Raw genomic sequence first — 12,489 nt, forward strand, 5'->3', positions numbered from 1 at the left:
TTTCTAACACTGCCCACTTCCTTCCTTACAAAACTCTCCCCAGCCCACCTGCCCCAGAATTTAAGACAATATGGAGCTGTGGATAGCCAAATGCTCCAGTAACCCACGTCTGTGAAACCAGCAGCTTGCTCAATAGCACCTGCTCCCCTTGGCAGAAGGGAACCTACTTGCCCTTCCTCTGCCCATCTTCTGAAGTTCTTCCAGGTTGGGGAAAGGAAGAATGAGAGAAAGGGGAGAAGGAATTAAGGAAGGGTAGTTTAAGACATCCTGGGCTGATAATCATCTGCCTTCTTCCCCCATGTCACTCCCTAAAGGTAATATAGGGGAATAAGCCATCTGGGGCCTCCAAGATGAAGAATTTCCTACTCTAGAGCCCCCCTAAATTGCCCTTGAAGATGAGTAGGGTTGGGATCTGTCGCTGATGATCGAAGATCAAAGGATTTAGAGCTAGAAGATAGTTCAAAGATTAGTGATAATAAAGACAATAGTTAACATCTATATGGTACTTATAAGCTAGGCATCATGGTAAGCACTTTACAAATAAATATTTCATTTGCTCCTCACAACAACCCTAGTATTATGCCCATTTTACAGATTAGAAAACTGAAGCAGACATTGTCAGTGACTTGCCCAGGTCCACACAGCTAGTAAGTGTCTGAGGCCAGATTTGAATCCAGGCCCAGTGCTTTATCCAAGAAGGCAGGGGAGTGTGTCAAGTCACATAGTTAACCAGCAATAGATACAGAATTCCAGCCCAAGTCCTCAGATTTCAGATTCCACTACATTCCACTCAGAAACCCTACCTATAGCACGATGAAAAGGCAGCCCAAGTAAGGAGAAATGACTGAAGGAATCTGAGCAGTCATAGGGGACTCACTGAACAGGACCCTTGAGTGGGCCCCTGACTCTGACCAAGTAGGGAGCATCTGGTGGCAGGGCTAGGTGGCAATATGTCATGGTGTGAGCCCCAGGAGCTGACTCACCTGCTGTCTCCTGAGATGAGGCTGCAGACTGCAGAGCCTGCCAGGCCCAGCTCTTCCACCAGGCACGTCCCACTGCATCAGAGCTCCCTTGGCCCCAGGGCCAGAGTTCTGACCCCCCTCCCCCCCCCACCTGCTGCCTCGTTCCTCAACCTTCCTTAGCAAAGGGGCAAAATAGTGCTAAGAAGTAGGTGGTCTTGGCCAGAATCAAAGAAAGGAGGCTAAAAGGAGGCTTTCTCTCTCCCACCCTCCCTTGCACCCTCTTTGCTGGGGCCCCTGGGATGGAGAGAAGTGAGTAGGAAGTGGTTAAAGTTCCCCCCCAAAAAAAAAACCTTGTCAGGGAGACTTTTCAGCCAGCCAGCACAGTCCCAGATCCCTTTGAGGTCCTGCCCTTTTCTTCTTTCCCTCTCTACCTCCTCATCAGTCAACTGTAAAAGCCAAAACAACAGTATCCTGTCCTCCCACCCCCAGCTTCCACCCCAGTTGGGGTTGCTCTGCCTCACTCAGCCTCTACCTAACCAGTCCTAGCTGAGCCCTCCATCCCACTTTCACCCCCTGCTTCTTGCCAAGAGACCACAAGAGTCTTCTTCTTCAGCAGCCGCTCTCATTACACCATTCCTCTTCTCCCTCTACCTCACTAATACTTCCCCTTCCTCCATTCACCTCTTTGCCATCCCAGAGGAGAAGGTCTTGACCCTGAGGGCTTCTAGGGCCTCCGGTGATTCCAGTCCTTCTCTTTCCCACCCTTTATCTGGGTTCGCAGGGCTGTTCAGATGGTCATTCATTTGGAATCCCGTGGATGGAAGAGGGAAAGCAGCGTGTTGTAGCAGAAAGCACAACTGGGGATCATAAAACCTGAGTTCTAATTCGGATTCTGTCACTGCCTTGCTCTGTGACCTTGGGCAGATCACTTTTCCCTCTGGGCTTTAATTTCCTTATCTGTAAAATTAGGTGTTTGGACTAAATAACATGTAAGTTGCCTCCAGCTTTGACATTTTATAAGTCAAAAGTACATTCTATGACTCTACCATTCTCTGAGCCCCCAGTCTAAGACCCACCTACATGAGAAAGTGTATGAATGGTGGGGGGACGGGGGTGCTGATGTGGACAGAGGGGGAGGCATTCTGATTTTGAAGAAGGGATGGGGTAGAGAGATGGAGGAAACCTTAAGGAGACTGACTGTTGAGGGGAGGGGAGGGCAGGGATGCAGGAGGGATAGAAGTAATGGGACAGGTAATTTTCCCTTTGGTGGGGCAGCCCAGAGGAAGGGGGAGAGGGTGTTGATAGACCTGAGAAGTGAAGGGCAAATGAAGGAGGCCATAGGGGTATATGACCCCAGCTCTTGCTTACCCTAAGAGTCTTGGCAGGAGAAAGAACCGGCAAGGGAACCTGGGAAGGGGCAGAAACATGCTGAGTCATGGGATTTGGGCAGAGGGCAAGGGGTCTCCTATCGCCCTTTCCCTCGGTGCCCGACCTCCTTTGGGTCCCTACTTTCAAATATCCCCCATTGCCTCTTCCACTATCTTTCCCTTCCCCACTTCAGGGTCTCCATGCTCCTCCCCCTACCCCACCTCCCATCAATCCCACTGACAGCTCGAGCCTCAGGCTTTCCCCCGGAGTCCTCAGCAAGTGCCAGTGAACATCCCCGACGGCTTGGTCCTGTCGGGGGCTAGAGAAGGGATGGCCTGGGGGGGGGGGGGCGGGATGGGAGTAGACAGGAAGGTCCCTGGTCCTGTGAGAGTATTGGAGGGCCTGACGGGGGTGTGGACCCCGCCTCCTTCCCCCTCTGCAGCTTGTCACCTTGAGATGCTGGGACTCTGGGCTGCCCTACCTTGTTCAGACAGAGGAGCTCTCTCCTCCTCGGCCCCTCGGAGTGGAAAGTGGGGGTTGGGGAGGGAAACCACTTCCAAAGCTGCTTGGTCCACTCATACATAGGGGACTCCCTTCCGATCAGATGGTAAGTTCTTAGCACCGTGGGCTTGGCTCCTATGCACCCACCTCAAAGGGGAAAGGATCCGACCCTGCAGCTCCTCAGTCCCGCCGCCCTGAGAAGAAACGCCACTCCCTATCCCCAAGAAGAAACTTTAAAGGAGGTGGGGAGGGGTTCCCGCCCAGGAGAGACTCACCGGGGTGCAGCCCCAAGGGAGCTGGGGAGAGAGGGAATCTCCCGATGAAAGGGGGTACTGCTTGCTTGGGAGGATGCAGCAGTGGCGGCACGCTAACAGAGATTCATCGGCCTCCACGGGACCGGGTCCCTTGCTCTGTCTCTGCCCCAACTCCGCTTCGAAGTGTCTCTGCTGCAAGACTTGCTGAGCTTAGCAGTCTGCGCCCGAGCCAGAGGTGGGAGGGAGGGAAGGAGGGAGGGAGGGAGGGAGAGAGGGAGGGAGAACAACGGATCAATGGGCGAGAGGCGGGGGAGCCGCTGCAGTGTGGGGGAGGAGAGCAGGGAAGTTGGTGCTGGTGGTGATGGTGATGCTGGTGGGAGAACCCAACCCTGCTATGGGCTTCAGGATCGTTTGGGGTGATCTTCCTTTGCTCAGTCTCTCCCCACCCTTGCTGGTGCTCAGTTCAAGGACGTTGTTGCTGTCCTCCTGGCTTGGAAAAGTGGGGTCTGTGCAGGCAATGGGGGAAGACACTCCTTTTCTCCCAAGAAGGGGCCCTATGTTCCCCCATTTTTAGATTGTCTCCACATCTTACCCTGTCCTCTTCTTGCCCTTGGCCCAGATGTGTCCTAGCCTCACCAGTTCTCCCATTGTGCAAATGGAATAACTGAGGCACCAAGATGGGATGGGTTCCAAATACAAGCAGTATGGGACCCTAACATTCCATCTCTAAGAAGGATGATGGGGGCAGCTAGGTGACACAGAGGATAAGGCACTGGCCCTGGATTCAGGAGGACCTGAGTTCAAATCTGACCTCAGACACTTGACACTTACTAGCTGTGTAACCCTGGTCAAGTCACTTGACCCTCATTGTCACACACACACACACACACACACACACACACACACAAAAGGATGACAATGATGATAGCAGCTAGCATTTATATAGTGTCTACTATGTGCCAGATGCTTTACAAATAATATATCATTTGATCTTCACAACAGCTCTGGGAGGTATTATCCCCATTTTACAGCTGAGAAAATAGAAGCAAGAGAAGTGATTTCCCCAGTCACACAGTTAGAAAGTGGCCAAATCTGGATTTGAACTCAAGTCTTGTAACTCCAGGACCCTTGCTCTATTCACTGCACCACCTAGCTGCTTCTAGGGTGAAGATCCATGAGTCCTCTTCTCCGAATATATTTTCTGCCAATTCTTTCCCCAGTTTTCCCAACCCTGTTTCTATCCCACCCTACCCCAGGTATCTTGGGGTACCTGAGACTCTCCACCACTAATCACACCTGATTGAGAAGGTTGCTACTTACCCATTTCCCTGAGCTAACTTAAAGCCTGTCTTCCTTGTATGCTATGGGAGCCATGTCATCCTGTCACTGTGAAAGGAATTGAGAGGAACCAGTGAAGTCAAAAGGTTGTATCTGCACAACTCTACCACCAGGGAGATTTCTTCTAGGTACTGGATATGGAAGTGGAGCAGCACCAAGTGGGATGAACCAGCTGTAAGGTGCTAGAAGGACCAATGGAAAAAAAGGAGAGAAGGGGGAAGAGAAAAAGAAAGGAGGATCTTCAAAGAGGAAGAGAGGTAAGTGAGACACCCCACCTAATTTATTTCAAAGTTTAGAAAGAAACAGAAAAAGTGGGAGTGGGGAGAAGTGGAAATCCTGAAGCAGGAAGATATTAATAGCTCATATTTGTTTTTTGAGCTTTGCAAAGCACTTTTCTTTCAACTCTCTTGGAGTAGATAATAGTATTATTATGTCTCTCTTGCAGATGAGGAAACTGAGCCTCCAAGAAGTCATATGATTTGCCTAGTGCAACACCATTAATTAGTGACCAGGTCAGGTTAGATCTAGGTCTCCTGACTCCAAGTCCACCTTTCCTCTTTTTTTTTTCTTTAGTGAGGCAATTGGGGTTAAGTGACTTGCCCAGAGTCATACAGCTAGTAAGTGTTAAGTGTCTGAGGCCAGATTTGAACTCAGGTACACCTGACTCCAGGGCCGGTGCTCTATCCACTGTGCCACCTAGCCGCCCCCACCTTTCCTCTTAATGGAGCCAACAAGCTTGTTGAGTTCAAGCCATATTAACCTGGCCCAGCAAGGACTTGGGAGGAAAGAGGCAGAAAAGTAATAGATTTGGTGAACTGCATAGAAATGAGGTGTCAAAGAATGCTAAATACTTCAAACTCAATCGTGAAGGCCCTTTTTATAGTAGAACATCAGAAAGTAGTCACTCTTCATCCTCTGAAGGTGGGGATGGAACAAGACCAAGAAGATCCCCCTCTGAGGTTTCATAGAGGAAATGGGATCTCAGGGTGGGCGGAAATGGAGTGCAGAATGGATTTGCAGAAAGTCACCTTGCAAATAATTTTCAAGCATGTGACAGCCCATGAAAAGATTCATCAGCCTGGCCCAGAGCAAAAGGAGAGAGTAGCTATTTATGAGACTGTCACAGAGGGGGGTGATGGAAAACACTAGGGAAATCCTAAATCTGATTGAAGTTGCCTGAACCCAGGGCTCTTGTGGAGAAGTTGCTACTACAAACTGCCCAGCTGCTGAGCAGAGATAACCCTGGGGCTGAAACAGGAAATATGGAGAAAGTGAAAACTGATAAAGAATGAGTCTTCATTAAATGATAATAACTGTGTCCTTTAATTATGAAGATGACTTTTGTGACTTGCCATCTTTGGGTTGCTTATACACCACTGAGTATGGTTTTAGCATCACAAAATTTCACAGTGAGAAGGGGCCTTATGGGTCACTCAGTTCACACCCCTTATTTTACAGATGAGAAAACTGAAGTTTAGAAAGGGGAAATGACTTATCCAAATTTACACAGTAACAGCCTGCCTCCAGTTTCTCCCCTACCCAATCCATCCTTAGCCCTGCTTCTTGCTTAGTCTTCCTAATGCATACTGTCACTCTTCTAATTAAAATTTTTGAGTCACTCCCCATTGCCTACTTAATAAAATAAAAATTTGACTCTAGTAATAAATGCATTTCCCAAACTAGTGCCAATCTATTATAAACCTAATCCTTATCTTACCCATATGCCAAATTTTCTGTTATCTAGACAAATCTGACCACTTTTCACCTCTACCACCCATTCCTGGAATGTATATCTGCTAATCATCCCCACGCCACCAATCTCTATCTGTCCAGGTCCTTCTCTTACTTCATTTGTTGTTGTTTCAGTCATGTCCAACTCTTCATGACCCCATTTGGGGTTTTCTTGGCACAGATACTAGACTGGTTTGCCATTTCCTTTTTCTGCTCATTTTATAGATAAAACTGAGGCAAATGGGGTTAAGTGACTTGCCCAGCTAGTAAGTGTCTGAGGCTGGATTTGAACTCAGGCTTCCTAACTCCAGCGCTCTATCCACTGAGCCACTAATTGCCAAAGTAGGAGTTTAAGACTTGGCTTAAATGCTACCTCCAACTTGCAGCCTATCCTACTCTCTGTGTAATGCTTGTGTGTGTATTGCTTTTCCTCAATAAAGGTTCCCTCAGTGCAGGGATCTTTTAGTTTTTGTCTTTGTATCCCCCAAACTTAGCACATGGAAGGTATTTAATAAAATCTTGCTGAATGAATGACTAAATGAATGCCACCTTTTCCATGAAGCCTTCCCTGATACTCTCCACCCTGTGCCACTGAATGACAATGATCTGTATCTACTCAGATTGCTCACAGCATTTTGGCTGGACTTGTCCTCTGCACATATCTTCCTCTCTCTTGTATCAAGGTCCTTTGTGTACTTGTCCTTTGTCTTAGATTGTTAGCTCCATGACAGCAGTTCTGGTATTCCCTGTGTCTAGCATAATATCTTGCACATAGCAAGTATTAAATAAATGCTTGATGAATGATCTGGGAGTAGAAGACAGATCTCCTGACTTTCTGTCCAATGTTCTTTCTACCCTGCTACTGTGCTAATCATTCCCTCCACACTCTTTCTCATAGTCTCCATTCTAAAAAGATTCATTTTGTCCCATTCAAGACAATTGACTAGGGTGAAAGGTGAAGCCTCCTATTCACAGAATATACCTAAGCTAACTGGCCTGCATAATATTAATTTCTTAAGGATGCTGGCTGTACTTCCTGTCTTGATAATCAAATTCCCCTATCAATCTAGTGCCTCAACTTTTTCTAAGTACTCCAGAGAACCCAGGGTTAGATAAAGCAAACCTGTCTTCTCAGAGACTATTAAGAGATTCAATGCTGCAATCAATTTAGGTAAATGAAAAATGCAGTGTCCCAGGCTACGTTTTTAATGTTCTTTTAATTCATCAAAACCAATAGCATCTGGGTTATAAACCTAATCAGCAGTTCAACATCCCTGTTCCCTGTTCCCTGAGGCTTCTGTTGCTGGAAAAGCAAAGGATGGAAGCAGACATATATCCTCCCACCCCCACACCATTAGTTCTTCAGGCATTGGCTAGGTGGCTCTATTTTCAATAGTATCTCCTTTTCTTTTGGCATTTCAATCAGTGATTCATCAGTGGTTGAGAATACTCATCCCAGAATGATAATAGAACTTCAAAGGTAATCATTTCCCTATCTCCAAGCAGAAGGAATCAAACCCATCCAAACAGATTAGGGATGGAGCACTTTAGTCTTAGAGATTTCAAGATAAATTGCATAACTTCCATCTATTCTATTATTTCCTCATTCTATTGTTTCAGTACCCTCCAATTAGCTTAAATCCCCTGTGTTGTCCCCCCCCCCATTTGTTTTTCCTATTATCCTTTTATGGAGTTTGGGGGAGGAATAATAGAGTCAATTTATTCTTTTAAACAAATTTTTTCATAGATCTGAAGTCCCCTCATGCCCACCCCACTCCAGCCCTTATATTCTCCAAGTTAAATAATTCATTTTATTCTGTCTTTATTAATAGTTCCCATTTCCTACCCCCTTTAAAATTGTCTTTGCTTCCTTCTGGTGAGGTTTTTGTCCTCCTACAGAGCTTTTCAGATGCCCCATTGTTGTAAACATAACAAATAGGAAAGAATTGGGGCCAAGTGAACTGGGCTTCAGCAACATCATCCTTGGACAGCTCCAATGTCTTAAACCTTTTTTCTCCCTTATGGGTTTAAAAAGTCACAAAACTATTGTTTCTATCAGAATTCCCTTTCTGCCTTTCTATTCCCCAACAATTTGTATCATTCGTGACAATTAAGTAAACAGTGTTTAAGCACTTCTCTGAATTGCATCTGCTTCATGGATTTTAATTGAGTAGATGGTTTCTAAAACCTTACATCCAATTCATAACACTGAAGGTCTCCTTGTACCTTATTTTTCCAAGTGCGTGTCATGCTGAGCAGAAATGTGGTTTTAACATTTAATTGAATTAATGTTTCCTCTTTTGACTTTCTAAAATGTCCCTGGGGAGGGGGGCAGCTAGGTGGTGAAGTGAATAAAGCACCGGCCCTGGATTCGGGAGGATCTGAGTTCAAATCCGACCTCAGACACTTAACACTTACTAGCTGTGTGACCCTGGGCAAGTCACTTAACCCTCACTGCCCTGCAAAAACAAAACAAAAAATAAAAACAAAAACAAAATGTCCCTTAGGGGCAGCTAGGTGGTGCAGTGGATAAAGCACCAGCCCTGGATTCAGGAGGACTTGAGTTCAAATCTGACCTCGGACACTTGACACTTACTAGCTGTGTGACCCTGGGCAAGTCACTTAACCTTCATTGCCCAGCCAAAAAAAAACAACAACAACAAAAAAAGACTACTTGAGATCCAACTCCTCCAAAAATCCCAGGTAAACAAGTAAGTTTTTCTTCTCCCTGAATAGGAACCAGAATGGTACAGTGCCAGGAGCACTGGATTTGGAGTCAGAAGTACTGGGTACAAGTAATTTTTTCTCTAATAGTCTCAGTTTCCTCTTCTGTAAAATGAAAGAATTGCACTAAATGATCTGAGATTACTTCCAGATCCAGATCCTCTGATCCAGTAGCCAAAAAAAAAAAGTTTAAAAAAGAAAAATTCAGAAGTGAATGATGAATATATGTAAATATAGTTGGGAAGTGCTATTCCCATGTCTCAAAAAGCTGCTCTCCGATTGGGCAGGGGCATTCTCATAGGATTTAGAGGTGAAAGGGACCTTAGCCATCATTTAATCAATTTTGTAGATAAGGCAACTGAGATCAAGAGATATGAAATGACTTGCCCAAAATCACACAGTTAATAAGTAGGAGAGCCTGCATTTAGGTCATTTGACTCCCAATTCACCATTCTTTCCCCTACACCACACTGCCCTCTAGCCACTTAAACCATAACTAGCGATATGAGAAGGAACTTCATTTTCAAGCAATATTCACAGATTTAGATCTGCTCCTAGAAATTAGGGAACAGGTCTCAAGATCACTGGGAATTCTACTCTAAAATGGAAAGCTCAGAATTGACTAGAGTCAATGGTAGAGTGAAAAGAACACTGAGCTGGGAGCCCGGAGATCTTGACTAGTCTAGCTATGTATTCCTGAGCAAATGTGTCTCTCAGAATCAGAACTTTGAGTCTCTCTAGTCCAACCAGTTACCTAAAAAGGAACTCTTCTGTGCCTCCTCGTCTGGAAAAGGAAGAGGTTGGACTAGATTGTCTGCAAGATCCCTTCCAGTTTTAACACACTATGAATCCCTAATCTCTTGACCTCCAGCCCTGCTTTATCACCTTAGGTAAGTCATAACCCAATAAACTCATTCAGTGAGATAGGATTCTCCTTGACTCCCCCCACTCTCCCCACACTCCCCCAAACACTTCATGAAGACACTGAAAGGAGTTTGATGAAAAGGGTGTCTGCAAGGCTCTCTGGGGCTTGAAAGAGTAAATGGGTCAGAAAAAAATGAGTAGGAACTTGAAAATAGATGATTATTTCTTTCCCTCGCCAGAGGGCAACTGTGGGGGATGGAGCTGCCCATCCGAGAGGAGCTGGAAGGCAAATAGCTAAAAGGCTCTCTGAAAAATTAACCCTGGCCCCTGCCGAGGTTAAAACTCCATGTAAATAATAGCCTCACAGCAGGACTGGCCCTGGGGCCTGAGAGCAGGCACTTTGATTCAGACAGGATAAAACTAAGGAAGAAGGGGCAGGGAGATTATTGGATTCCTCATCCAATGTGGCCTAGTCCCAGTTGCTTTACCTCTCTGAGCTTCAAGTTCACAGGGAACACTGAAATTCTTCCCAAGCTTACCCTAAAGATCTTCAAATTAACTAATTGCCTCAACTTCTCCAGAAGTCAATAGTGAAATTGAGTCTCCTTGTCATCCAGATGCGGACACTTTGATCACACAGCAAATCTTGAAATCAATTCTTTTGATTCCTAGCCTTTAGAAGAACTGGATGAAATTCGAACACCACTTCCTGCACAAATCCTTCCCTGATCTCTCCTACTGATAATGATCTTCTTCCCCTCTCCCCAAACTTCAGGCCTCAATATAATGCTCTGTTTTGTAATGAATTTCTGTGGCTCAACCCAAGTCACCTAAGGCCTTCAAGGCTCATTTCCACTTTGCCACGATAAGATCATACAGTATGTAAGCATCAGTAAGAAAACTAGGCTGAACAGACAAAATGAAATTGCTGCAGATGGCCAGACACAACAGCAATTGAGCCTGTGTGTTGGGATCAGGAGGAATGGTGATGGGGGATAGAGATGGATTTTTACTGCTTTCCTGGAAAAGGTTCAGGGTTGACTATAAATCTGTAAATTGAAGTGCACAAACAGTTCCAAGTGTTTTGGCCATGAATGAAAGCTAAATTTTTCCACAAGCAGTGAGGGTAAAGATTCTCTCTTGGATCTCAAAATCATAACTTTTTGGTTTGTTTTGTCCCCAGTGTCATCTGTGGGAAATCTCTAGATATAACTCATGTCTCATCCTCCACATATATAAGTTAAAAGGGTCCTCAGATTCCATACAAACACTCACAAAAACAAGACAAATTAGATACAAGACAAATTTTATTCCACCCCAAAGAAATATGCAAAAATCACATATGGTCTTGGTAGCTCATAAACAGTCCATAGATTCTTCTTCCTTCTTCAGCGAGTCCTCTCTTCTGACCACAGGCTTATTAAGTTCTCTAGAATCTTAGCCCTACCTTGTGGTTTAGACTTTCACCAGAAGGCAAATGATCTCGGGGTTACAGCCCCCTAACGTGAGTTCTTTTATGTCCAGAGAGCCATACAGGTATACAACATTGTGGTATGATCTTGAGGACTTTGGCTACCACTAGAAAGGAAATCATACTTGGGGTTGCTAGAGTGGCACTCTCTTCCCAACCCCATCTTGTCTTCAGATCTGTAATGTTCAAATAAGTCAAGGAAATAGTGGGGAACAACTTACAGGTCCTTTGCCACTTCATGTTATGGTTTGATTCTGTTACTCCTTCGTCCAAAGGGGGCAACATGTATGACCCTCTCTCCAGAGGCTAGTGCTACCTGGAAACTCCATTTCTCATCATAGGGCTGAATTCTAGAATTCAAACTCAGGAGCTGCCACAGCAGGAACCACAAAGCTGGTATAGGTCAGGAACTCTTCCCTACAGAAAGCCAGGGTTATGGGACTCCCACTATTAGACCATGTTGTTCTTCTTTCCTGAGCCCATGTGGTTGAGAACATGTACAACCAACTCATCCCCAGTCAATTCATCTCCAAATAATGACATGTAATCAAAGCCTTAGCACTCTGTAAACTCATTAAGTTGACCAGGGAAGTTTCCCAATTCCCTGTCCCACCCCCCAACAGCCATGAGTATTTTCTAGCACAAGGTACAACAACATACAACATATTGGGAGTCAGAATCTGGCCCCGGATCGTGGTCCTACTGTTTTTCACTTAAGTAAGCATAAATAAGTACCTTAAACCCTCTGGGCCTCAGTTTCCTCATCTATAAAATGAGGGGATGTCAATGTCATGTTCCCCATACAGAGGGGCCACTGCGGTGTAGCCTCTGAATCAGCATGACCTGGGTTCAAGTCATGCCTCGGATACATAAGGTCAGTAAGATCCTGGGCAAGACAATCAATTTCTCAGTGCCTCAGAACAGGTAAGCTACAGAACAGGACCCAGAACAGTCCCCCATATAGAAAGTTCCCCATCAGTACTTACTTTGATACTCAGGTGGACAGTCCTGGTATTTCCTTTGACCCTCCCTTCATGAGCACATGATGAAAACCCTTTGTACCTTTTCATCCTATGTGAAGCATGGCTCCTGCTCTCATGGAGCTCACAATCTATAGGCAGGAGAGCTATCATGGCAAAGAATTGTCACCCACAAGTCCAATGGGGGAATTGGGAAAATTCAGTGCAAAATATCCCCAAGGGGGGAAAGATGTATATTTGCTAGGTCTGAAGGAACCCCCAAACTCAAAGGCTTCCTTCTGATTCTTTTAATATTC

General features: G+C 45.5%; 1 protein-coding gene across 2 annotated transcripts in view; it reads right to left on the reverse strand.

The window, feature by feature from the left end:
* SYT2 (synaptotagmin 2) overlaps nucleotides 1–3,286 on the reverse strand; it is a 178,150-nt gene extending 174,864 nt beyond the window's left edge. For both annotated transcript variants that reach the window (XM_044002357.1, XM_044002355.1), the window contains exon 1: nucleotides 3,107–3,286. The gene's annotated coding sequence lies outside the window, so the exon portion shown is untranslated. The remainder of the gene's footprint in view (nucleotides 1–3,106) is intronic.
* Nucleotides 3,287–12,489: the final 9,203 nt, after the last annotated feature.

This window comes from Dromiciops gliroides, chromosome 4 (assembly GCF_019393635.1).
Source record: "Dromiciops gliroides isolate mDroGli1 chromosome 4, mDroGli1.pri, whole genome shotgun sequence".
Taxonomy (NCBI): Eukaryota; Metazoa; Chordata; class Mammalia; order Microbiotheria; family Microbiotheriidae; genus Dromiciops; species Dromiciops gliroides.